General features: G+C 42.6%; 1 long non-coding RNA gene across 7 annotated transcripts in view; it reads right to left on the bottom strand.

The window, feature by feature from the left end:
- Positions 1-1,112: 1,112 nt before the first annotated feature.
- Positions 1,113-26,622, bottom strand: part of LOC126956403 (uncharacterized) — a 30,455-nt gene continuing 4,945 nt past the window's right edge. The window contains exons 3-13 of one of the 7 annotated variants that reach the window (XR_007726311.1): positions 16,199-16,550; positions 14,184-14,311; positions 11,822-12,704; positions 11,156-11,233; positions 6,061-6,185; positions 5,769-5,912; positions 5,566-5,593; positions 4,995-5,484; positions 4,119-4,237; positions 3,057-3,227; positions 1,113-1,667 (exon numbers count right to left, since the gene is read on the bottom strand). This is a non-coding gene — a long non-coding RNA (uncharacterized LOC126956403). Of the gene's footprint in view, positions 1,668-3,056; positions 3,815-4,118; positions 4,238-4,994; positions 5,913-6,060; positions 6,186-11,155; positions 11,234-11,821; positions 12,705-14,183; positions 14,312-16,198; positions 16,551-26,622 lie in introns of all 7 variants that reach the window. The other 6 variants (XR_007726312.1, XR_007726310.1, XR_007726309.1 and 3 more) reach the window with 6 other exon arrangements.

Raw genomic sequence — 26,622 nt, 5'->3', positions numbered from 1 at the left:
TATGGAAGCAGCTTTGGAATTGGTAATAATCTGAGGCTGTAAGGGTTTGGAAGGCTCAGGAGACAGGAAGATTAGGAAGAAAATTGAACTTCCTGGAGACTTGTTAAATTGTTGTGACCAAAATGCAGATAGATAGTGATATGGACAATGAAGTCCAGACTGAGTAGGTTTCATATGGAGATAAAATCCTTATTGGGAACTGGAGTAAAGGTCACTCTCGTGTGCTTCAGAAAAGAGACTGGTGGCATTGTGCTCCTGCTCGAAGAATCGGTGGAACATTGAACTTGAGAGAGGTGGCTTAGGGTATCTTGTGGAAGAAATTTCTAAGCAGCAAAGCATTCAAGATTTGACCTAGATGCTTCTAAAAGCCTGTGATCATATACCTGAGTTAAAGAAATGACCTGAAACTGGAACTTATGTTTAAAACAGAAGCTGAGCTTAAACATTTGGAAAATTTGCAGTCTGGCCATGCAGTAGATAAGAAAAATCCATTTTCAGGGGGAGGTATTAAAGCAGGTTGCAGAAATTTGCCCAAGTAAAGAGGAGTCAATTGCTAATCGACAAGACAATGAAAAAACAGCCTCAGAAGTATTTCAGAGACCTCCGTGACAGTCCCTCTGATCATAGGCCTGGAGGCCTAGGAAGACTGAATGGTTTTATAGGCCAGGCTCAGGGCCCTGCTGCTCTGTGCAGCCTCAAGACATGATGCCCTGCACTTTGGCCACTCCAGCTCCAGCCACAGCTAACAGTGATCAAGGTGAAACGGGCTGCTGCTTCCAAGGGTGCAAACTGTAAGCCTTGGCAACTTCCACATGGTGTTAAGCCTGCAGGTGCACAGTGAGGCTTAGGAACCTCTGCCCAGATTTCAGAAAATGTATACAAAATCCAGAGAACCTCTAACTAGGACGGTGTGGTGGGGAGATGTGGGGTTAAAGTCTCCATATAAAGTCCCCACTGGGGCACTGCCTAGTGGAGCTGTGAGAAGAGGGCTACCATCCTCCGGACCCCAGAATTGTAGATCCACCTGTTACCAGAAAGGGGTCCAAATCCAGATCCCAAGAGGGGGTTCTTGGATCTCATGCAAGGAAGAATTTGGAGCAAGTCCACAGTGAAAAATGGAAGCAACTTTATTAAAGTAAAAGAGTGAACAAATAGTGACTCCATAGACAGGGTGGGGCATTTCCAAAACTATGAAGAGAAAAGCATCCATCCTACTAGGTGCAGTGCATATTTAAAACTACAAATGCTTTTGTTCTCAAAGTATCAAGACATTCCTGGGTCTGTTAAGTCCTGAGTGTGTTTAGGAAACATTATTAATCTGTTCCCTCAGTTGTAAACATCTTAAGGCTAGGAATGCTTAACCTCCTGGGAATGCAGCTCAACAGGCCCCAGCTTCATTTTTCTTAGCCCTTGTTCAAAATGGAGTCGCTCTGGTTTGAATGTTTCTTACATATTTCCCCCCTCCCTTTTACAAGAGGACCCTTAATCCTCAGGGTTGCAGAAGGATGAAGGTCCGTCTTCTGTAACTTCTTCATGCTGAACAGGGGCGATGACATTTCCACATAACTATTAGGGTCTCTTGTATTCAGGGTAGAGAGGAGCTCAGTCAGAAAGCAGTGGTACGTTAAGCATCATTTGCAGCTCTGAGTTCCAGCAAGAGGTGAAACCTGGAAGATTAATAAGTGTCCAATTTAAGAAAGTAGCGAGTAAGCTTATCTTGTGTTCCTATACAAAGAGTACAACCATACTCGACAACATCAAAGAAAAATAAGTAAAATTATCCCAGGTAAACTAACAGGAAGGCTTTCCAAAGACTGGGCAGTTGTTGGGACCAAGCCGATATGGAGTTGGCTGACGGTGCATCAGTGGCAGAGATACGAGTGTCTAAAGCTTTCTTAGCCTGGGTAATATTATGTGAATAGTCTGGAATGTGCTGCAACATTTCATTTTGATCGAAGCACAAGTTCCCCCTTAAGTTGCTGTTAAAATGGCTTTGCCATTCGGTTTGGTAAGGCCACCTGCCTAATCTGAGCGATGTCCTCAGGAGGGTAAGGGCACGGTGCGTATTACTCAAAGCTGCAGCCGTGTGCTTGGCCAAGGCCTCAACTTGCAGCTCAACATTGATCGTGGCTGCCTGTGAAGAAGGTATAGCCATCTGGTGGAAGCAGATGGCTTCTATAATGAGCCTTTACAGTTTTCCAGTTAGATGGAAGTCGGTTTAATTCAGTGAAGATACATCCCAGAGGATAAAGACGACCCCACATACACCTTCCAGTCCACTTATAAGGTAAATGTCACCAGCTGAGTTCCACAAGCCCATAACCACCTCAAAAAAGAAGAGGCACCAGTTTTTTGTGAATTACTTTGCCATCTCACCACATTTTGTCTGTTAAAAGAAGGGTCTTACTCAAACTTGGGGAAAATCAGCAGCTAATAAATTATTTAAGCTGTGGTCTGTGCCTCTCTGCCTTGTATTAAAAGAGAAAGCTGAGGCCTTTGGAGATGAATCTGGGGAATATGGGGAGTCTCAAAAACCCAATTTTACAGTAAATACTAAATCCCATTTCTTAGGCTCTGCTCCTTTTTAGGTGCTCGATTTGGTACAGGCACGGTGTGACACCCAAGGCTGGTGCATCAAAACCACTTCTGTGGGGTCTGCTAAATCCACGGGGTGACTGACTGAGAAATTTAGCTCACTGAGATGCCTGGATGGACTGCACGTTCTCTCCATAGCTCTGTAAATCTCTCTCGGCTGGCTTTTGAAAATACCAGGTGGCCGTGAGTTTGAGGTGGTAATACTCCCTCTTCAGCAGCTCCTGTGTTGTGGTCACATGTCAGCTACTCTTTGCAGCTGGTGAAGGCAGATCAGGATTGGAATATATGTTAAACAAAGGCTGAATCTAGACACATGCACATCTAAAGGCTTTTCCAGTTCTGTACAACTGAGCCTCAACAGTGTCTGTTACAACAAAATTGTCCTCCAAACATTAATTTGGGATCTTCTCCTATACATGTACAAACAGTGGATTGACTATTTGTCCATCTTTGACACTTACTGTGTTCCACCAAGAGGGACACCTTCCAAAGCAAGAAACTGTTGGACAAACTTCAATCGAATGTCTGAGCATGATCCGCGTGGCAGAGGTTTACTTCCTGAAGAATGGACTTCACCTTTTAACACCACTTCACACTGAGGTCCAAATGGCTGCACAGACAGTTTTTAGATCCTAATAGAGAAAGAAATCTGAGTTGAAGATTCTGAATTCAATTCTTTGGTCAACTATTTCCTATATTTCCTTTGCCCAAAAGACCTAGCTAGGTGCTGAGGACACAATGATATTCCCACCCTTAGAGCTTGTGCTCCAGAGAAGAATATAGGCAAGGAGAGAGACAATCCAATGCCATCTGCACAGCGGGTGTAAGCGGCCATGGTGCTACAAGCATGCTGTTCATGGGAAATCTGGGAAGAGTGGAGGAAAGCTTCCCAGAGGGAGCCAGCCCAGGGAAGCCGTGGGCAAGCATTCCAGGCACAAGCGTTCACACTGGTGCAGGCAGGACTCTTCTCTTCTTCCCTAAGATCCTAATAGCAGACTGAGCACACGAAAGAGTTCTGTAGCCCAGGCAGGGGCAGAAGCCATGTGTGTCTCCGAGCAGAGGGCCGTTAAAGCAAGGGTCACACAAGCAAGCTTGGTACCCTAGACAGGGGAGCTCCGGCTGGAGGCTGATATTCACTTGGGATTTGGAAGCCCAGAATTCATGGGCCCGTGGAAGAAATGGAGAAATACAGCTCAACAGCTGACAAAATCAGCAGTTTCTGGGAGAATAAGAAAAGTGAAGGAGAAAAATCAAAATTGTTGTTTCATTGTTTACTTTTGTCAGAATATACTTAAAATAATCATTTCTTAATATCTATTCAGCTGGTTTGAAAGGAGATTCTCAGTAACAAAAAGAAGAAAATCTGAAGCTAAATGAAAGAGTTTACACAGATTCATGGCATCTATTAGCAAAAGTAAGATGTGGACTTTGTCATTCAGATGGTGGGTTTTGAAGCACATCCAAGCGAGTGGCTGTTTTGAGATATGAGTAAAACCTTGTCATTATACACATATTTATGTTACCTTTCCTCCCAAACTTGGGGATCCTTTGGAGAAAAAGAAACTACAACCTCCTGTTCTTCTCCAGGTTTAATGAAGAGATTCTCTGGATCCACTAAAGAGGGACTTCCTCATTCGGGGACCTAAATAGTGACAGAATCATAATTAAATGCTGACTTAGAAAAACGCTGCTTTCACTCAGTGACTCCTGCCTTAGATTCCTTTCTCATTTACCAGGAGAGGCTATTTTTCCCTGTCTCCCAGTCCATCACAGGCTCAACTCATCCTGTTCTCTTGGAAAGCGCCTCTCTTCCTTCTTTTTCTTCTATAACAAACCTAATGTCCCACAAACTGCACCCCCAATTTCCTGTCACTAATGCACCCTCACTCACCTTCAGGTCTCAGAAAAGAGGTCAAAGTGTGTGGGTCACTCTTCCCCAATTCTAGCCACAGGCTGACATGCACATTTTTCAGAAATCAATCTAGAACTTGCTTTTCACATTCAAGACATTGGAGTCTACACTGAGAGCCCCATAGCATATACTTCATGCTAGAGAAACAGCCAGTGTTTAAAACTCTCAGCGATTCCATCATCTGGTCCTCAGCGCACCCTGAAGGGGCAGGCGGCCCCGGGACCCTCAGAAGGCAGGGAACCCTTCCAGTCTCAGGAAGGACTACCTTATGGTGCTCTGACAATAATTCATACGTTGATATCTAAATAAACTGCAACGTTCCCAGCTTTTCTCAGAGGTAAGGGCTGTTTTGTGGATGGAGCCATGCTGGCCACCAAGTGCATCATCTCGAAGATGGAGCGAGACAGACCTTTGAACAATCTGTCACCATGAAAGTGACATCAGTCTGAAAGCAAGACAATGAGGCAGAGGGGAGGACTGAGAGTACCTGGAAGTCTCTGGGAGCAGGAGTTATGGCTCCTTCTGCCCCTTCTTGGAGATCAACACTTCTAAGAACCGGTGGAGGGTCTGGGCTGTCAACTTCTATGTCAACTCTCGCCACGAAGTCTCCTCCTGAGTCCTGAATCTCTAAAATTCAAAAAGATTATTCTTTCAGTTCAGAGACCAGACACACTGAATTGTACATGCCATCAGCAGTCCAAAACAATGTCTTTAGGGACCACAGAAAAATGTAGGCAAGAAGATTTTTTAAAGAATTTAAAGAGGACTGGAAATGAGTGGAGAAGCAGAAAAAGCAAGAGCACATCCAACTGATACACGAGAGGAGATCAATTTAGAGAAAATATCCCAATAGGTCCTCAGTGGTACTTGCTGTGGTCATGCACATTCACCTAGGTTTGACCCAGAACAGCAGGCATCTGCCTCATCGTCAGAACAGCATAAGATACTTGACAGATGACTGGAAGCATTCACATTTACTGGCAGAGGAAATCAGTCTCAAATTTGTGGTCTATTTAGACATAGAGAAAAGCAATTCCCAGAAAACATAAACATGATACCTGAAAAGCCGAGTTGCTTCTTTGGATTCTGGAAAAGAACCAAAATTATCAGAAATTCTAGACCTTATGAAATATAAATAAAAAATTGTTATACATTAGTATTAAGATGAAATCTGAATGAAAGAAAAGCAGTTTGGAAAACCTTACTGTTTTTGTTTTATTTTGTTTTGTTTTGTTTTGATGGAAAGCCCATCCCCTCCTACCTGTCCCTCATAACAGGCAGGTGTCACGTGGTTGATTGCAGGGCAGCCTGCCAGCCGAGGGACCACATCAGCGCAGGGAGCAGCTCCCACAGGAGCTCAGCCGGGTTCCTTGGAAAACGTCAGTCCTTGCCAGGCCACGGTGCTCTGTTCAGAAACAGAAGGCTCAGTTTCAGTAAAGCCAATAGCAATAAGAATGTGAAATGTGTTAACAAAATCTTTAACAAAAATATTTCAGTTCATAGAAAGAATGTATTGTGTGAACAGCATTTTTTTCCTCTACGTTCATACTCACAACACTGAGAATCAGCTTGATTGGTAAGTGATGTGTGTCCGGTTCATTGCTTTTATTGGCAGGGACCTCCAGCCTCCACAACTCCAGTCACCAAAATCAAGAATGTCTTTCTGTTCTGTTTCTACCTAATTACAAAACAGAAACTGATTTTTAAAAAGTAATATATTAATAAATAGCACTACTTATGTTCATATCACTGCCATTTCTAGCCACAAATTAGGAGTCAGCATGAAGGAGAACTTTCCAATTGCTTATTTTCTACAAAGATAAATGTTAAATTCTTTTTTTGAGGTCTTTTATATACCCAAATAGACCAGAGAATTAAGCTGCTGTTGCTTGAAAAAGACTATATAATCTTCAGATGAAGTGACAATTGTATAAATTATATAGACCTCCTCTCTATTATTAGAAGGTTTTAACAATGAGTCTTACTATTACAATAATGACTTCTCCATTCCGTTCAAAAGTATCCCTTGTATCTTGGCATTGTCCGATTTTATTTTAAAATGTTTAAAATGTATCAAAATAGATGTATTGAAAGATTACAAAAAGGGCCTATGATCTATTTAAAGATTACAAAAAGGGCCTATGATCGTGAAGAACTGACTTCCTTAATCAGGGGCGACCGACATAACTGAGACCCCTGAGACCCCCACATATGGGAACATTTGAAGACATGGGAACGCCGCTGGACACCAGAATCTGGGCAAGTCCCTGACATGAAACGGCACAGTACCTGCCCGCAGCCTAGGCACATTCTCCTTCATACTTCAAATCCTTCCTAGATCACTTACAATACTTAATAGAGTGTAAATGCTACGTAAATAGTTGTTATACATGATCGTGTAGGGAACAACAAGAAGGAAGAAATGCCCGTACCTGTTCAGTACAAATGCAACCATCTTTTCTCTGGGGCGTGTGGATATTTTTCACCCAAGCTTGGTAGAATGTGAGGATGCAGAACCCACAGATCCAGAGGGCTGAATATATTTAACATACACACATTTTGCTTTGTCTTATACAACCATAAAATAAAGGGAAAGCAAAGGCCGCCTGGCAAGAGGGAGCTGACTGCCATGGTGGCTCAGCAAGGTCTTGGGTCCAGATTGACCCTCAAGATGGTAAAGCTTTAATACCTTCCAGAGAACAATCGATGTGACTTCAAGCTTGTTGTGGACAGGGAGAGGCTAAAATGAAATTTGAATTCTATACATAAAGCCCAGAAATTCACAGAAGTGTTCTTTTTTTTTTTTTTTTTTTTGAGACAAATTGTCGCTCTTGCCCCCCAGGCTGGAATGCGATGGTGCAATCTCGCCTCACTGCAACCTCCGCCTCCTGGGTTCAAGCGATTCTCCTGCCTCAGCCCCCGAGTAGCTGGGATTACAGGCACCCGCCACCATGCCCAGCTAGTTTTGGTATTTTTAGTGGAGACGGGGTTTCACCATGTTGACCAGGCTGGTCTCAAACTCCTGATATCAGATGATCCACCCACCTAAGCCTCCCAAACTGCCGGGATTACAGGCGTGAGCCACGGCGCCCGGCCCATCTTTATTTTTTTGACGAATTTCCTGGTATATCTATTTCCACCCTTTTGTTTATAATAAAGATACAAAATTAGCCAGGTGTGGTGGCATACGCCTGTAATCCCAGCTACTTGGGAGGCTGAGGCAGGAGAATCACTTGAACCTGGGAGGCAGAGGTTGAAGTGGGCGACATTGTGCCATTGCACTCTAGCCTGGGCAACAAGAGGAAACGCTGTCTCCAAAAAAAGGAAAAAAAAAAAAGAAAAGAAAAGATGATGCATAATATTAACACCAGACAAAATTGACTCTAAGACAAAAGGGATAAAGAGAATTTTTATTTCTTTATTTTATTACTTTTAAAATCTTTTAGGGTCACAGTCTTTTTCTGTCACCAATGCTGGAGTGCAGCAGTGCAATCCTAGCTCACTGCAGCCTGGACCTCCTTAGCCACCAAGCCTGGCTGATTTTTCAAACTGTTTTTTAGAGACAGAGTCTCACTGGGTTGCCCAGGCTGGTCTAAAGCTCCTGGCCTCAAGTGATCTTCCCCACTAGGCCTCCCTAAGTGCTGGAATTATGTTGCTATGGGTTGCTATGTCTGGCCAAGAATTACTTAAAAATTAACCATTCCACACAGAAGACAAAACAATCCTAAACCTAAACATCTGTAACAATATAGCTGTGTAATACCCAAGAAAAAAATGATGGGATGTATAATCCTCCTTGTAGGAGAAATTTCAGATCTACAACCATCTCTCAGAGGCTGAAAGGCTAAGCAAACAAAAATATGAGTAATGATTCCGAAGATTTGAACTACAGAGAAATAAGCCAGAGCTAAGTACATGTAAGAGCTCTGCACCCGCGAGAAGAGTCCTTCCAAGCTCACAGGAGACACCGACATCAGCTGAACATCCTAGACCACGGAATCAACCCACCTGCCTCCGTCCCACACTCTGACCATGAAGCGGGAAATGGGGGCCGGGGAGAAAGCTCAAGTAGGACAAAGACTCATTTACAAGTTGTCACCTTCATAACCTGACTCCCCACAGTAACAGTGAAGCAATAGATATACAAGGAAACTCGTAAAGAAAATAAAGCTAGCAGGCCGGGCGCGGTGGCTCAAGCCTGTAATCGCAGCACTTTGGGAGGCCGAGACGGGCAGATCACGAGGTCAGGAGATCGAGACCATCCTGGCTAACACAGCGAAACCCCGTCTCTACTAAAAAAAATACAAAAAACTAGCCGTGCGTGGTGGCGGGCGCCTGTAGTCCCAGCTACTCAGGAGGCTGAGGCAGGAGACTGGCGTGAACCCGGGAGGCGGAGCTTGCAGTGAGGTGAGATTGCACCACTGCACTCCAGCCTGGGCAACAGAGCGAAACTCCGTCTGAAAAAAAAAAAAAAAAAAAAAAAAAAACGAAAGAAAATAAAGCTAGCATTTGGCAGTGGAACCCAAATGCTAGCTGGAGTGGACTTCACCTTTTAACACCACTGCACACTGAGGCCCAAATGGCTGCACGAATATTTTCCAGATCCTAACAGAGAAAGCAATCGGAATCGAAGGTCCTTGTAGCTAATTATTTTGGCAACTATTTTCTACATATTTCCTTCGTCCAAAAGACAGAGCTAGGTGCTGAGGATACGATATTCCCACCCTTAGAGCTTATGCTCCAGAGAAGGATACAGACAAGGAGAGAGACGATCACAATGCCGTCTGCACAGGGGGTGTGAGCAGCCGTGGTGCTACGGGAACACTGTTTATAAGAAGTCTGGGAATTCTGAGTGGAGGAAAGCTTCCCCGAAGGAGCCAGCGCAGGGAAGCTGCGGGCAAGCATTCCAGGCACAGGCGTTCACACCGCTGCAGGCAGGACTCTTCTGTTCTTCTGTAAGGTCCTGAGAGCAGACTGAGCACACAGAAGAATTCTGTCGCCCAGGCAGGGGGAGAAATCCCGTGTGTCTCAGAGCAGACTCCGCTTTAACCAGGGGTCACACAAGCAAGCTCAATACTCTTGACAAGAGAGCTCTGGCTGCAAGCTGATATTCACTTAGGATTTGAGGGCCCAGAATTCATGGGCCTGGAGAAGAAATGAAGAAACATATCTTAACAGCTGACAAAGTCAACTAGTAGTTTCAGGGAGAAAAAGAAAAGGTGAATGAGAAACATCAATGCACAGCACGGTGGGGACACAGATGTCAGGCTCATGACTGTGGTCCCACAGCTCCACCCCACCCCGACTGTGATGACAGCTCTGGCCACCTCTCCCTTGTCATGCTCAGCGGGGATCTTCTCTTCTACTCCCCACTGCCAAAGACAACACCGCTTCATTCCCAGACTCCTGGGTGTCCCTAAGAAGTCTCACAGCCCACCTTTCACCCTCAACCCTTTCCTTCGGTCATCTGCTTTTCATCTAAGCTGAGGATCTGAAAGCACAGGGGAAAAGCCAGGAAAGGGGAGGGGGGAGGGCATCTTATTTTACCAGGTAAACTAGAGTCACTAAGAGGCACGTGGGAAGACTAAACCCACCCACCAATGCTAGTTGGCAAGTAGCAATCACAAAACCGGGATGCTGAGGAACAGTAGCTGCTGACCCTATTCCCCTCCCCACTCCCTGCCATTCAGATGATCCTTGTAACCAGGAAAGGAGATGGGGAGTCTGGAGTTACAGCAGCTGCAACTGAGTATGTGAGAGACCCTTGCCATCAGAGTTCATGTTAAAACTGCATTTCAAGGTATTTCAAAAGCTTATGTAAGAAAGTCATCAGATAAATTAGTCAAAAAGAACTCCCCTTTCCAAATGAAGGCATAGCCCCAAGATTAACTTGTTTCTCTCCTTCTCTCTTTTGATAAATGACAATAATTTATATTCAGCCCCATTTTACAAGATTAACAAGTAGAGGGACCAGGACCTCTGAGCTTTCAGTGATTGTAATGATAGTGCCACAAACAAATTTGTATAATGTTATAAATAAATAACAATGAAATATAAATCATGACAGAAAAAGCAAAACATTCCGTTTTCACTGTACATTTTAAGCACTACAACAGAATGGGGCCTGAGAGAAGATTCCATGGCAATGCCGGCGTGAGGTGGAAAGGGGTAGGGAGAGCCTGGCCCTAAGAAGGGAGAAATCAAGCACTGACTCCTAGTGCAGCTGTCACATTCCAGGAGCGCGGCCTAGAAAGCCGGCTTTTCCCCACTGACACTGATCTGAGGACCCCGATGCTGACCTGCAGCCAGGGGTCGGCTGCACTGAGCACAGATGAAGATGAAGGCGGGTCTGGGAAGCCGTCCCAACACCACAGGCATCACGAAGCTTCCACTCCTCAGACAGATACTCCCCGGGTGAGAATAAGGCACAGTCCACGATGCCAGTGACACCAGACCCCTGACTAATAGCTCAGTCGGTTCAGTGGCAATGAGTCTATGAACCGCTTGTTTGTAGCTCAAAGCTCCAGTTCAAAGCGCCCCAGATGCAGGAGTCCCTGTCCCTGCCTGAGCCTTGGCAGAGCCCTGCCAACATTTTCTTCCTGCTTCCATCCAGTCCAGGAAAAACAATTAAGATTAGATCAAACTCACCATTATAGCCACTGAATCGTTTGATGTTACTGTCATGGCTTCCGTTTCTGTCTCACAAATCATAAGCCACCGCTTAACCTAAAAGAAAACCGCAGAGGCTCGAACTTTGCAGATGTGGAGCCTATCCGATTCTAATACTACCACCCGCCTTTGCCCCATCCTCACGCAGTTGCTCTGGAGGGCAGAGAAGACAGCACCCCGGTAGCATGTGTACCATATCAGGAAAAGCATCGGTCCCAGCTGTGGGAGCACAGTGACCATCAGCAAGAGAGAAGCGGCCTCACGGACGCACCTGAGTGCTGCCTCTCCATCACAGCCACCCAGAGACTCGCAAGCTGGAAGCACTCGCTCACTCTAGGAATCAACTCTAAACCAGACATTTCCTAGATGAAATCATCACAAAACTGCAACAGCAGAGCAAAAGAGAGGTAAGGAAGACAAAGCCACAGGCAGCCTGTCACCTGCATAGGTGCTGGGGGTGTTCTCAGCCATCTTCGGGAACCCTTGCACAGAAATAGATTGTGGTGGTCTCAGTTTAGGACAAAGCACAAAACTTACAAGAAATTAAAGCCAACCAGTAACTCCTTGAAACAAACTAGCTTTGTGGGGTCATTTGAAAAAATCCAACTGTGAAATAACAACAACAACAGAGCAAAAGCGTCTCACCCAGTACTGATGTCATTCCTGAATCCCGTGGTTTATTTCCAGTTTGCACCAACAGAATGCACAGGAAAAGGTTTCGCTGCGCTTAGCAGGTTCCGCTGTGAGGCATTAGAATATGGGTTGCAGACGGAAGAGGCACCCATCCATCCAGAGCCGGTATTTGGTCCCAGATTCCATAGCTGCAGGGTTCTGCACATGCTCTCCCGTGACAGCTGGACAGGGACGGCCTCCTGAGAAGCCACAGACTGCGGCCCTGCCAGCCTGGCACTGAGGCAAGGTGACACCTTCCAGCTGAAGGGAGTGTTCTTAAATATCTCTGGCTGAAGGAAGCTGTGCTGGGAGGGGTCACACCAAGAGTGCAGGCACCACAGCAGGCATGTTCTGATCTCAGCTGCAGAGTCATGAATGGCTCCGCTGGGAACAGGTCCTGGCCTCTGAGCTCACTACTTGCAGTTGACGTAGCTTTAGTGATGGTTCTTTCATCATCATCTACAGTCTCCTGGCAGGACACAAGGAGGTGTGAGTGGCTGATCCTGTCTCACGACTCAGACCTGACTTGCTCAGGAGAGCCAGCCTGATCGGGTCTACTTCCTTGAGGTTTGACGTCCAATCCACCTCACCGGGTTCCAACAGATCTCCACTTTGGAGGAAGATCTTCACTTGATCTAAGGTTAGGTTTTACATCTTTAGGCTTGCTACTCAGAGCAGTTGCAGTCATGTTTTCATTTCACAGTTGTTTGTGATCATAGACAGTAATGTTCCTTTATATTCCTTTTCCTATATTCTGAAATGGAACTTTTTCTCCCAATTTTTCCACAGCCTATTCCTCTGACGGGGCTGGGCTGGCTTGAAAAATTGTGGTGCTCATCTCACTAGTGGTGTCACTCTGAGTGTGACAAGATTTTAAAAATAATCAGATAAACTGAATACAACAAATTCAAGTCATGCTGGTATAAACTGAGGTAATAAAGGAATCTACGTGGGTTATCTTTCTGAAATAGATGTGGTCTACACAAAGGAGTTATTCTGCAACTGGGAAATGCAGGTTATTAGAAAATTTATGTTTGTTCCTTTGTAAAACATATAATATGAGGAAAATAAACAGGAGGTATACACCAGTCATATCTGAAGTTTACATAGATAAAGGACCAGAGTTGAGTAAGTTTTTGAAAATTTAAGGGACTTGTGTAAACTTTATAATGAAAATCTAAATACATTAGTCACGAGGCAGAGTGGAGATCGGAGGCACAGCTGGCTCACAGGGCCCTACCCCCCATGTGTCCCTGCTGCTGCCTGTGCTTGAAGAGTAAAGATGTTAACTCTTATGTGGACCCATCCCTTTCCTGTGTCTAAACGCATGTGGCTCTAATAATGCATGACTTATCGCGGTAATTCCACACCACTGGACATTTGGGAGAGCTTAGTACAAGCAGTGGGTACTCACAATAAGGCTGGGCTTGGCAGGCCAGGGAGCACCGTGGCTCCTTGCAGTTACAGAGGAGCCCAGGCGCTGCGGTTGGCGGCGCAGCGTCTTCACAGGCTCAGGCTCAAAACGCCACGACCCACCGTTCTACAGACCTAAGCCAGGCTGTACTTTCACTGTCGGGATTATGACGATCAGCTTCCCTTAATGCCCTTATCCCTTCGGATTTCATTTATCCTTCGTGCCACTTTTCTTCTATCATTTCTATCACACTTCTTAGCCTGTACTCTAAAATGGGCTGGTGTTTACAATGACGCATTTACCAGAACATTTCTTTTGCTCAGGACAGAATTTTTAAGGTGGACAAGCAAAGCCGAAAGTCCCTTCCAGCCCTGCAGTACTATGGGGTCTGCACAGTTGGCGCTCAGTGGCTTTGCTTCAAGAAATGGTTCAAGGCCGGGCGCGGTGGCTCAAGCCTGTAATCCCAGCACTTTGGGAGGCCGAGGCGGGCGGATCACAAGGTCAGGAGATCGAGACCACAGTGAAACCCCGTCTCTACTAAAAATACAAAAAATTAGCCGGGCGCGGTGGCGGCGCCTATAGTCCCAGCTACTCAGGAGGCTGAGGCAGGAGAATGGCGGGAACCCGGGGGGCGGAGCTTGCAGTGAGCCGAGATCGCGCCACTGCACTCCAGCCTGGGCAACAGCGTGAGACTCCGTCTCAAAAAAAAAAAAAAAAAAAAAGAAATGGTTCGGCTTCTACAGTGGTGAAGACCAGCTCACTCACACCTCGGTTCCTGTGAAAGTAACTGAAGAGCTTCCAGAATACAATGATAGTCCCAAAGGGATCTGACGTAGCTGAGCAACATATACAGGGCAGCCTCGGAAACGCCATCAGAAACGATGAAAACCACACAATAAATGAGCTCATCCACATACTTACAACCAGATCCCAAGTCTCCAGACGTCTCATCACATTTTGTTTGCTGGTGAAAGATGTGTGACAGGCGAGGTCCATGACCCCTCTGCCCTCTTCATTGTCATAAACCACATTCTGTGTGAGATTCATTTCTAAAAAACAAAATTCCAAAACTATCCGTTGACACATGTAACAACTAAAATGATAAGACATTCTCACATAATTGTTTTATCTAGATGACTGCCTTAGTTATCAACAGCACTGAAATCTGCCCAAAATTTGTTGGAAAAAGAAAAATCCATTTACCAAAATGAAAGTATCTCTTTGATGGCAGATAAGCCAGCTGTGCTCACGAAAACAAGTCAATAATTGAGACTGAGAAATAAAGGGAAGAATGCTAAGACATAGAAAGGTATGTGTCCACTAGAACTCTGATGAAAGATACGATTTCTGAGCAATTCTCCCTATACTAGTATATTGGAAATTTTGTTTAAACTATAAAACACTTAAATATTTCAACTTAAAAGACTGACACAGTCCACATGAAACTATACCCTATCCAAAATGGACAAATATCTGTTTCTTTTTTTATAGTTACAATGGCAGTTTATTGTAAAGGATACAAATGAACAGCCAGGTGAAGATGCACTCAGGGCAGCAAGGTCTGGAGGGGTCCTGGGTACAGAGCTTCTGTGCCCTCTTCAGCTCATCTGTCCGTCTAGCACATCAATAGATTCACCAGCCAGGAAGCTCTCCAAGCCTTATTGCTGAGAGTTTTTATCTAGATTTCATTTTATAGGTATAATTCTTTAAATCACTGACCATGTGATTGGGCTCCATTCTAGCCCCTCTCCTCTCCCCAGAGATTGGGAGGGTGAAAATTCCAACCCCTTAATTACATGATTGTTTTTTCTGGCAAACAGCCTTTATCCTGAAGCCATCCAGCCAGTGCCCCCGCCCCACATCCGTGAGCCATCTTGCTGGTGTAAATTCAGGTATGGTCCAAAGGGGTTTGTATGAATAACGAGAGACACTCTTATTCAGGAAAATTCTAGGGTTTGTGAAGCTCTGAGCCAGGAACTCGGGACAAACCCTAAATGTACTTTTAAAAATTATACCACAAGCTTGGAATTTGGGAGTGGTTAGTACCTATTGGAAGTGGTTGGTATCTATCTAAAAGCCTCCGTCAAAAGTGAGAGGAAGAATATGATTTTAACGTCCTATTACACCGTGAAAGTGCAACAGAACTACTGCAACATAAATGTCAGTTCGGAGAGGACAAATACGGCCTTTCAATGTGGGCGTGATGAGTTTTAAATGTTCTTGGATTTTTTTCACCAAGTTAGGTGTAAGTGAAAGGACATGATGCGAATCAATGAAACTTGCTGAAACTTGTTGAAAAATTACCTTCCTGGTAACTAGAGACATATTTTTCATGTTTGTTGTAAACACCCTGTAGGTACTGCCTCCGGTGAACCAATTTAAATAAGATTCCCTGGGTCTCAAAACCATGAGAACAAGGGAATATATTGAGAAGGATATTTTCCTACTTTGAAAGGTTTGTGCTTGGAATCTATCCGCTTGTAAATCTTAAAAGAAGTTAGGAAGGGAGTAACTTATCTGTTAATAGGAATACCGGAGTCATCCGCACTTCTGGTGGGGAAAAAGGGAGTGAGCAGAGAACCACTTAATGAAAGTGGAAAAACTGTAATAGTGTTCCTCTGAGACACATTTTTACTAAAAGTATGTTTTCTTTTTGTTTGAAAATCAGAATCAAAAGCATATTTACAGCAAAAACAGCTGTTTTTAATCACTGAGTCTCTCAAATGTGATGTTACAAATTTAGATAACATAATACAGTTTCTTCAAAGTAATATAAACCTGATTGTATTCACATGTTTACAGATGAGCAAAAAAAGTGTTTTAGCATCTAGTGACTCATTTAGGTGGAAGGCAGCTATTCCTTAACTGTATCGTTTTAACCTTGATCAAAATGAAAACTTGTGTTTCTTTTATTCTGTTTTTTCAAGGCCACTTACTGTCTTTTTTCAATGGACTCGTGACATTCACATGTTCTCTTTTCACAAGTTGGTGACTGAAGGATACTAGTGAAATTAATTCTATGGTCACTAATAGGCTTCAGAGACACTGTGTCCACATTTTCTTAAAGGGACGCTGAAGGGGTCTCAGTGTGTAACATCCATCCATGTCCAAAACTGTCTCCGCATCTGATGCCACGTGCTTATGCTGGTGAGGAGACTGTGCCTCCGCGTACAGGGTCAGTCAGGTCAAAACCGCTTTTGTGGGCATTTGTGTCATGAAAGTGAACAGAGCTGAGTGTCATACAAGCTGCCTGAGGGTCTTCACTGCAACAGCTTTTCTTGCATTTTCCTTTAAGAAAGAATCAGTAACAGAGCAATAGTAAATTTTATGTTTCTTAACTCATACTAAAATGTATGGGAAAAATTGTATAGTTGATATAAAAGTTGTATTATATGAAGGAACAATATACGCTATTTACTGTATTCCAGACCACATGTGAACCAAACACAAGCAGTTGACCAAAACCAAAAGTTAGGACGTGGTCATGAAAAATGTTCTTGGGCGGTAGGGGGGAAGATAAAGGCCAAAATCAACACTACATCTAAGCATATTATTTTCAAACTACATAAAATCAAAGATAAAGAAAAATCCTAAGGAGAAGCCATGTGGCGCGGTGGGGAAGAAATCACCTTACTTACAGAGAAACAAAGAACTTAACACCTGAAATCTCCTCAGAAACTATTCAAAGCAAGAATTGAGTAAAATGAAATATTTTAAAGAGATGAAAGAGACCACCAGCCTGTAATTCTGTTCCTTAATAAATTATCCTTCAAAAGTAAACAAGAAAAGACCTTCTCAGACAAGCAAAATATGAAGGTATTTGTTGCCAGTAGACCTGCTTTGCAAGAAATGTTTTCAAAAAGTTCTGAGAGAAGAAAAATAATATAGCTCAGAAGCTTGCATCTACAAAGAAAGAATGATAATCAAAGACAGAATAAATAAAGAATAAAACATGGCCGGGCGCGGTGGCTCACGTGTGTAATCCCAGCACTTTGGGAGGCTGAGGTGGGTGGATCACGAGGTCAGGAGATCAAGACCATCCTAGCTAACACGGTGAAACCCCATCTCTACTGAAAATACAAAAAATTAGCCGAGTGTGGTGGCAGGCGCCTGTAGTCCCAGCTACTCAGGAGGCTGAGGCAGGAGAATGGCATGAACCCGGGAGGCAGAGCTTGCAGTGAGCCGAGATCCCTCCACTGCACTCCAGCCTGGGCAACAGAATGAAACTCCATCTCAAAAAAAAAATAAAAGAATAAAACATAAACTTGTATTTTTCTTATTTTTAATTGGTCTAACAAATAAAAATGTGTGCAAAATAATACTGGCAATAATGTGTGCAATTATGTAGAGTTATGTGTTTATGTGTGTACATATATGAGGATGGGTGGGCACAAATATATATGTGTACCATATATATATGCTTATGTACACTTGTAGGTCAGTAAACTGAATGACAGCAATGATACAAGGAATGGTAGAGAGGAATTAGAAATCTTTTGTTACTATGAGGTACTCAAACTACTGTGGAAGCAGGATAATGTTATTTGGAAGTGAGCATGGATTAATTTTAAATGTATATTGCAAACACTAGAGCAACCACTAAAAAAGTGGGAACAAAGAATTATATCTCATATGCTATAAAAGAGAAAATGGAATCATATAAAATGCTGAACCAAAATCATGTAAAGCTAAAACCCCTCAAAGACGCATTTAGTTCGTCTTCTTATATCCATGAAACATATATTTAATTTATATAACCTTAAATATTTAAATTAGATTTGCCAAACCAAATTCTGATTATTTGCCCATAACGTTAGAAATGAAAAGATAACAAGAAGTGACATTAGGAAAGATGATGGCAAAGTAGAAAGTGCCAGAAATGTGTGTCTCCACCTAGTCCACAACCATAGTGTGACTCTCTGGAGTCACTGTCAGAACTCTGGGGTCTCTTTGAACACTTCCAGCTACCAGGGAAAAAGCTCAGCTGGTCAACTGCAGTGAATGTGGACCAACTGCAGGCTTCAGCATAACAGTGGCTCCCCAGCCCCCAGCCCCAGGCTCATGGCCAGCAAATGTAGGGAAGGGAATCCGTGTTTCTAGGGCAGATGGCTGGAGCCACATTTGGCAACAGAACCTTGCCTCCGCTTTATCAGGGTTCTATGTCCTGACTGTACATTGCTGCTTCTGATTGCCCGGGATAGGTGCACAGAAGCTGCCCATCACTGTTTCTAACCCACTGGATGAAGCAGCCTTTAGAAGACTTAAAGGAGCTGCATTTTTTTTTTTTTGTATTCAAAAACCAGCATCTATACAGGGAGATTTTAAGGCCGGGTGCGGTGGCTCACGCCTGTAATCCCAGCACTTTGAGAGGCCAAGGTGGGCTGATTGCCTAACGTTAGGAGTTCGAGACCAGCCTGGCTAACATGGTGAAACCCCGTCTCTACTAAAAATACAAAAAAATTAGCCAGACATGGTGGTGGTTGCCTGTAGTCCCAGCTACTCGGGAGGCTGAGGCAGGAGAATCGCTTCAACCTGGGAGGCGGAGGTTGCAGTGAGCGAAGATGGCGCCATTGCACTCCAGCCTGGGTGACAGAATGAGACTCTGTCTCAAAAAATAAATAAGTATACAAGGAGAATTTGGACAGCCTACACACGTACAGAAGGAAAGACGCTGATTCTCAGCCCAGACGCACCCAACACAATTTTGTAAAAATCCTAAACCTTAGAGGAAAGTAAGAATCTGACTTTCTGAGTTATCACATTTTAAGATTAAAATGTCCAGTTTCCAACAAAAACGAATCACAGGGAATACAAGGAAACTGGAAAACACGGCCTGTTAAAAACAACTAAGTAAGTGAATATAAAGTATGCCTGAGGATGCCCAGACATCAGACTCACTAGACAAAAACTTGACCACAATTCTGCAAGATGCACAAGAGCTGAAGGAAGACGTGGACAATGACAGAAAAATGACATACAACCAAATGAGAAAGTCAATGAAGAGATAATACTAAAAAGAAATCCAAAAGAAATTCTGCAACTGAGGCCAGGCGCGGTGGCTCACACCTGTAATCCCAGCACTTTGGAACGCAGAGGCAGGTGGATCACCTGAGGTCAGGAGTTCGAGACTAGCCTGGCTAACCTGGTGAAACCCCGTCTCTATTATAAACACACACAAAAAAAATTAGTTGGGCATGGTAGCGGGTGCCTGTAATCACATCTACTCAGGAGGCTGAGGCAGGAGAATCACTTGAACCCAGGAGGTGGAGGTTGCAGTGAGCCAGGATTGCACCATTGCACTCCAGCCTGGGCAACAGAGCGAGACTCTGTCTCAAAAAAAAGAAAGCAAGAAATTCTGCAACTGAAAAGTAGAGTAACTGAAATAAAAATTTACTAGAGAGCTTTAAAAGCAAATTTGACTAACTACAGAAACAAATAGCAAATTTGAAGACAGAACAATTGAAATGATCCAGTGTCCAGAACAGAAACAAAATGGCTGAAGAAAAACCAACAGATCCTAAGGGACCTGTGGGACACCATGAAGTGGACCAACAACAGTTTGTGAGAATCACAGAACAGGGGGGAAAAGAATATTTGAAAAAATGGTGAAAATGTCCCCAATTTTATTTAAAATGTTAATATAAATATCCAAGCTGGGCACAGTGGCTCATGCCTATAATCTCAGCACATTGAGAGGCTGACATAGGACATTTGCTTAAGGTGAGGAAATGTGAGATCAGCCTGGGTGAAATAGACCCTGTCTCCACACATACAAAAAACAACTAAAATTAAAATTAAAAATTAGCTGGTGTGGTGGTATGCGTCTATAGTCTCAGCTTCTCAGAAAGCTAAAATGGGAGGACTGCTTGAACCCCTTCAGCCTGGATGACAAAGTAAGGCTTGTTTCAAACATTTTTTTTTTATTTTTTAAAATTTTTCTAAAAATCCAAGAAGTATAACAAACTCAAAGTAGGATAAGTGCAAAAAATCTCACCCTAAGGCATGTTATCATCAAGCTATCAAAAGGCAAAGACAAAGAGAGAATCTTGAAAAAAGCAAGAGAGAAGCTACTTGTCACATACAGGGAATCCTCAGTCAGACTGTCAGCAGATTTCTCATCAGAAGCCTTGGAGGCCGGAAGGCAGCCAGGGTGACAGATCAGTGCTGAGGGGCAGGGGGGAACCTCTCAACTAAGAGTCTTAGGTCTGGGTCTAAGGGTTTAAATGTGTTTCTCAAAGTTTATGTGTTAGAAACTTCATGCAGAGGTGTCTGAAGGGGGAACCTTAAAAGGATTAATGCCATAATCATGGGGGTGGATTCCGCATCAAAGGACAAATGTGGCCCTCTCTGGCTCTGGTTCTTTCTCACCCTCTTTTGCCCTTTCGCCTTCCACCATGAGACGATGCGTGCGAAGGCCTGACTTTCCCAGTCCGTTGTGTTCCATTACAGCAGCACAAAAGAGACTAAGACACTGGCAATTGTTCTTCAAGGGAAAAATCAGGACACTACCAGATAAACAATGGCTAAGGAAATGTATCACCACTAAACCTGTCCTGCAAGAAAAGCCTGAGAGAGTTCTTCAGGTTGAAATGAAATAGCACCAGACGGTTAACTCAAAGTCATATGAAGAAATAAAGATCTCAGGTAAAGGTAAAACATGGGCAATTATAAAAGCTGATATTATTGTCATTTTGGTTTGGAATTCCACTTTTTAATATCCCGTATGATTTTAAGTACAAATGCATTTTTAAATACCCATCTATGCTGTTAGGCACATAGTGTATAAAGATGCAATCTGTGCCATTAATAACAAAAAGGGGGAGAATGGTGCTGTCCAGAAGCAGACACTTCGTATCTTATTGAAGTTGAGTTGCTATAAATTCAAATTAGAGTGGTTTAACATTAGGATGTTGTGTTAGGCCATTCTTGCATTGCTATAGAGAAATACCTGAGACTGGGTAATTTATAAAGAAAAGAGGTTTAATTAGTTCACAGTTCTGCAGGCTTTTCAGAAAGCACGGTGCTGGCATCTGCTTCTGGGGAGGCCTCAGGAAGCTTTTAATCATGGAAGAAGGCAAAGGGGGAGCAGGCACATCACACAGCCAGAGCAGGAGCAACAGGGAGCAAGGGGGATGCACCATCCTTTACAACAAGATCTCATGAGGAACGGACTGCACCAAGCCATGAGGAATCCATCCCCATGATCCAGTCACCTCCCACCAGGCCCCACCTCCAGCACTGGGGATTATGATTCAAAATGAGATTTGGGCAGGGACAAGGCCCCATCTCCAGCATTGGGGATTATGATTATTCATCATGAGATTTGGGCAAGGACAAGGCCCCTCCTCCAGCATCAGGGATTATGATTCAACATCAGATTTGGGCAGGGACAAGTATTCAAACCACATTAGACGTTACATATAATTTCCATGATAACCACAGAAAAAAAACAGCTGCAGCATAGATACACCTATAGAATACAAACAGCAAAATGGCAAAAGTAATTCCTTATCAGTAACTACTTTAAATGTAAATGTATTAAACTCTCTAATCAAAATACAGAGACAGGCTAAATGTAGAATAAAACATAACCCAACTACAATCCTGGCTACAAGAGACTCACTTGAGATCCAAAGACACAAATGGGCCAAAAGTAAAAGAACAGAAGAGGATACTTCATGTAAATAGTGACCAAAAGAGTGCTGTAATATCTGATTTTTGAAACTATTAAACCAAATATCATTATAAGAGACAAGGAAGGATGTCACATATTTTTAAAGATTAAACATAACAAGTTATGACAATTATAAACATTTAAATACCTAATAACAGGCATTCAAAACAAATGAAGCAAAAACAGGACAGAACTGAAGGGAGAAATAGGAAGTTCTATAATGCTAACCGGAGACTTCAATACCCACTGTCAATAATAGAGAGAACAACTAAGATCAGATGGAAATAGACCGAAATAACACAACGCATCAGCTCTGCCTAACAGACATGGACAGAACACTCCACCCAACAACAACAGAATCCACATTCTTCTCAGGTTCACATGAAACAGTCTTCAGGATGGACCACGTGAGGCCACAAAACAAATCTTAATGGATATTAAAAGATATACCAAGTATCTTCTCCAACCACAATGGATTGAAGTTAGAAATCAATACAACTGGCCGGGCGCGGTGGCTCAAGCCTGTAATCCCAGCACTTTGGGAGGCCGAGACAGGCGGATCACGACGTCAGGAGTTCGAGACCATCCTGGCTAACACGGTGAAACCCCGTCTCTACTAAAAAATACAAAAAACTAGCCGGGCGAGGTGGTGGGCGCCTGTAGTCCCAGCTACTCGGGAGGCTGAGGCAGGAGAATGGCATAAAAACCCGGGAGGCGGAGCTTGCAGTGAGCTGAGATCCGGCCACTGCACTCCAGCCTGGGCGACACAGCAAGACTCCGTCTCAAAAAAAAAAAAAAAAAAAAAAAAAAAAAGAAATCAATACAACTGAAACATTCACAACTATGTGCAAATTCAAGAACAGAATTTACAACAACCAATAGTTCAAAGAGAAATTACAAGAAAAGTTAGAAAACAATTAAGAGATACATGAACACACAGCATTTCCCACAGTGCTCAGAGGGAAGTTTATAAGTTTTAAATGCCTACATTAAAAAGAAGAAAAACATTAAATTAATAACCTAACTTTAAGCCATAAGGAAATGTAAAACAAGAGCAAACTAAACCCAGGGCTAACAAAAAAGAGAAATAAGAGAGACTGAAATGAAGATGAATAAAATAGAGAATATTATTAAAACAGGGAAAAATCAATACAACCAAACAGTTGGTTCTTTGAAGACATTAGCAAAACAGACAAACTATTAGCTGGAGTAACACTTCCAAAAAGATATAAGACAAAATGCCTATAATTGGAAATAAATGTGGAGACATTACTATTGACTTTACATCATATAAAGAATACTAAGAACTCTATAAATTTTCTATAGTCCAACAAATTAGATAACTTAGAAGAAATGGACAAATACCCTGAAACACCCAAATCACCTAAACTGACCTACAAAAATAAATAGAAAATCTCGAGAGACTTTTAACGAGAGCCTGAATCAGTAATGACACAACTCCCAACAAAAAGTAGTCCTAGATCAGATGGCTTCACTGATGAATTCTATCAAACACTTAAAAAAGAATTAACACCAATCCTCCTCAAACTCTTCTAAAAGATTGAAGAGGAAGAAAACTCTTCCCAATTGATTGTATGAGGCCACAATCACTCTGATACTAAAGCCCAACAAAGACCTCACAGGAAAAAAAAAATTATAGACCAGTATCCCTCAACAATATGGAAGAAAAAAACCTCAACAACCAGCAAATCAAATCGAACAGCATGTAAGAAAAGTATTCAACATAACCAAGTGGGATATATTCCAGGAATGACAATGTGGTTCAACATAAGAAAGCCAATAAACATAATAAATCACATTAATAAAACTATATGATCACTTTAAACAATGCAAGAAAAAGCATTTGACAAAATCCAACCCCTTTTTATAATAGAAACTCTCAGAAAACTAGAAATAGAAGGGAAATTCCTAAACATGATAATGGATTTTTTTTTTAACCCACAGCTAACATCATACTGAATGGTAAAGATGGAAAGCTATCCCTATAAGATTAGAAACAAGAAATGATGCCCAATTGCTGCTGTTGAATAGTGTACTGGGAATCACAGACAGCTATTAGAAGGGAAAGAAATAAAAGGCATGCACATTGGAAAGAGGTAAAAGTATCTCTCTGCAGATTACATCATCTTATATGCATAAAATCCCAAAGAATCCACAAGAGAGCTACTGGAGCTAGAAAATAAATTCAACCTTGAAGGGCACAAGATCAATACACAGAAATCAGACGTTTCTAAACACCAATAATAAACAACCTAAAATATAAATTAAGAAAGTGATTCCACTTGTAATAGCATCTAGAAAATTAAGTATTGGGGATAAATTTAGTCAAGGAAGCAAAAGACATGCTGAAAACTACAAAACACTGTTAAAAGAAAGAAACCCTAAACAAATGGAAAGGCATCCATCCTGTGTGTTTATGAAGACTTCATCCTTCACAACGCTGAATTTCACAACAACTTCATGGACATGACAACAAAAGCACAGGTAGCAAAATAAAAAATAGATAATAACTCTACATACTACATCGTAATTAAAAACTTTTGCACATGAAAGAATAAAATCAAGAAAGTGAAAGACAACCTACAGAATGAAATAAGATATTTATAAATCATGTATCTGTTAAGGAATTAATATCCACATGATATAAAGAACTCGACAATTCAACAACAAAAGCCAAACAACTCAGTTAAAAAGTGAGCAAAGGACTTCAATGAACAGCTCCCCAAGAAAGTCATACAAACAGCCAGTAAGTACGTGGAAAGATGTTCACCATCACCAGTCATCAGGGAAATGCAGATCCAAACCACAATGGAGTACCCCCACTTCACACCTGTTAGGATAACTATAATAAAAAGAAGGGGGTAAAAGTGTCAGTTGGGATGTGGAGAAGCTGGAACCTTGCCGTTTTGCTGGTGGATGGAAACTGGTGCAGCTGCTGTAGAAAATGGCGTGGCAGCTAGTTTTTAAATTTTTTGTAGAGACAGGGTCCTGCTATGTTGCCCAGGCTGCTCTCAAACTCCTGGCATCAAGCAACCCTCATGCCTCCGCCTCCCAAGGTACTGCGATTACAGGAGTGAGCCATCATGCCTGGTCCAGGTTAAGTACTTTCTTACGAGATGGACTAGAAATGGATCATCAGAAATTATGTTTTTACTCACACATGAAGAATTCCAATAGCCAAAAATGTTTAGAACTCAATCAGAACTTGAGAACTTCTTTCAGCAGGTGCTACATGATTCAATGACTAGGATTCTGCTTCAATCAAGTTATTTTACAGTTATCCAAGTATTTCTTTTGTTTTTCTACTAAGTTTTAAGCAGGGAGATTATCCACATATGGCCTACACCACCAAGCAGCACACCTACCACTGAGAAGGCTCCTGACCATTCTCTCATCTGAAACGACCTGACCAAGATTCCCCAACAATTTGTGAGACTCAACCATATTCAAACTAAATACATTGTTCTCAATAGTCATTTAATTTATCACATAGTTGCTGTACTATAGCAGAACAAGATCTTAGCCCAAAATTAAGTCACCACAGATTGACCTATTTATAAAGCTTATCAACAATCACAGTTTGACAAAAATCAAAACTAATAGATGCTACCTCTCTTCTGTCTTTCCTTTTGTGAGATAGGTTCTCACTCTGTCACCGCAGCCTCCACCTCCTAGGCCTAAGTGATCCTCCTGCCTAAGCCTCCCAAGTAGCTGGGACTATAGCCATGCTGTGTGTGTGTGTGTGTGTGTGTGTGTGTGTGTGTGTGTAGAGACAGGGTCTCCCAGGCTGTCTTGAACTCCTGGGCTCAAGCCATCCCCCTACCTTATCCTACCAAACTGCTAGAATTACAGGTATGAGCCACCATGCCTGTTCTGTTATCTCTTTCTTATTCCTAATTTGCTACCTCCAACTGGCTGAGGGCTGGAAATCCATTAACTAAATATATTAAAATAGCAAAACGCTGCACTGTCGCCCACACATCTACATCAATGCTTACGCACATGTCCAAGTGTCTACAGCCCAGCACTGGGAGGAAAACCCGTGGACTCTGGAACACTCATCCCGGCTGCCTGAGAACATGACTTTTTATTTTATGTCTACGTAACTGTCTCCTCTGGTTAATTACAAATTCTTGAAACTGCCGAATAGGCAACTCCTAGATAAGTGTGCATTTCTGTCCATAATAAAGTACTACACTGTGGAATACAATTACTGTAATAGGAATTCAGATCAATTAATGTGGTCTAGAATGATTAAAAACTAATCCAAGACATGGCCTAAGACTGGCAAGATGGTTCTAATTTGGATTAGGGACAGAAGGGAAAAAAATGTAGAAAGTAAAAGAGTCAGATAACGTGGGACCAGATGACACAGTACCTTAAGAAATATTAATTTGAAACATAGGGAAACAGAGAATATTATACACAAAAAAGTCACTGTAACAAGATTAATCTGCTGGTTTCAAACATGACAGAGTAGCGAGACACTGTTGATAGGGCAATGAATTAGATGCGGTAATTAGCACCTTGAACTTGAATTGGTGTAAATGAAATAAACAAGAAAGAACAAATCTTTAAGGCACAGGCTTGAGGCTGTACTGACAGGATTTAGGCCTTCTGAACCTCATCTCCCTTAAGGTGACAATCCCGTCTCTCGCTGCTTGA

The sequence above is a fragment of the Macaca thibetana genome, chromosome 6, assembly GCF_024542745.1.
Source record: "Macaca thibetana thibetana isolate TM-01 chromosome 6, ASM2454274v1, whole genome shotgun sequence".
NCBI lineage: Eukaryota > Metazoa > Chordata > Mammalia > Primates > Cercopithecidae > Macaca > Macaca thibetana.
This window is presented reverse-complemented; position numbering and strand designations above follow the sequence as displayed.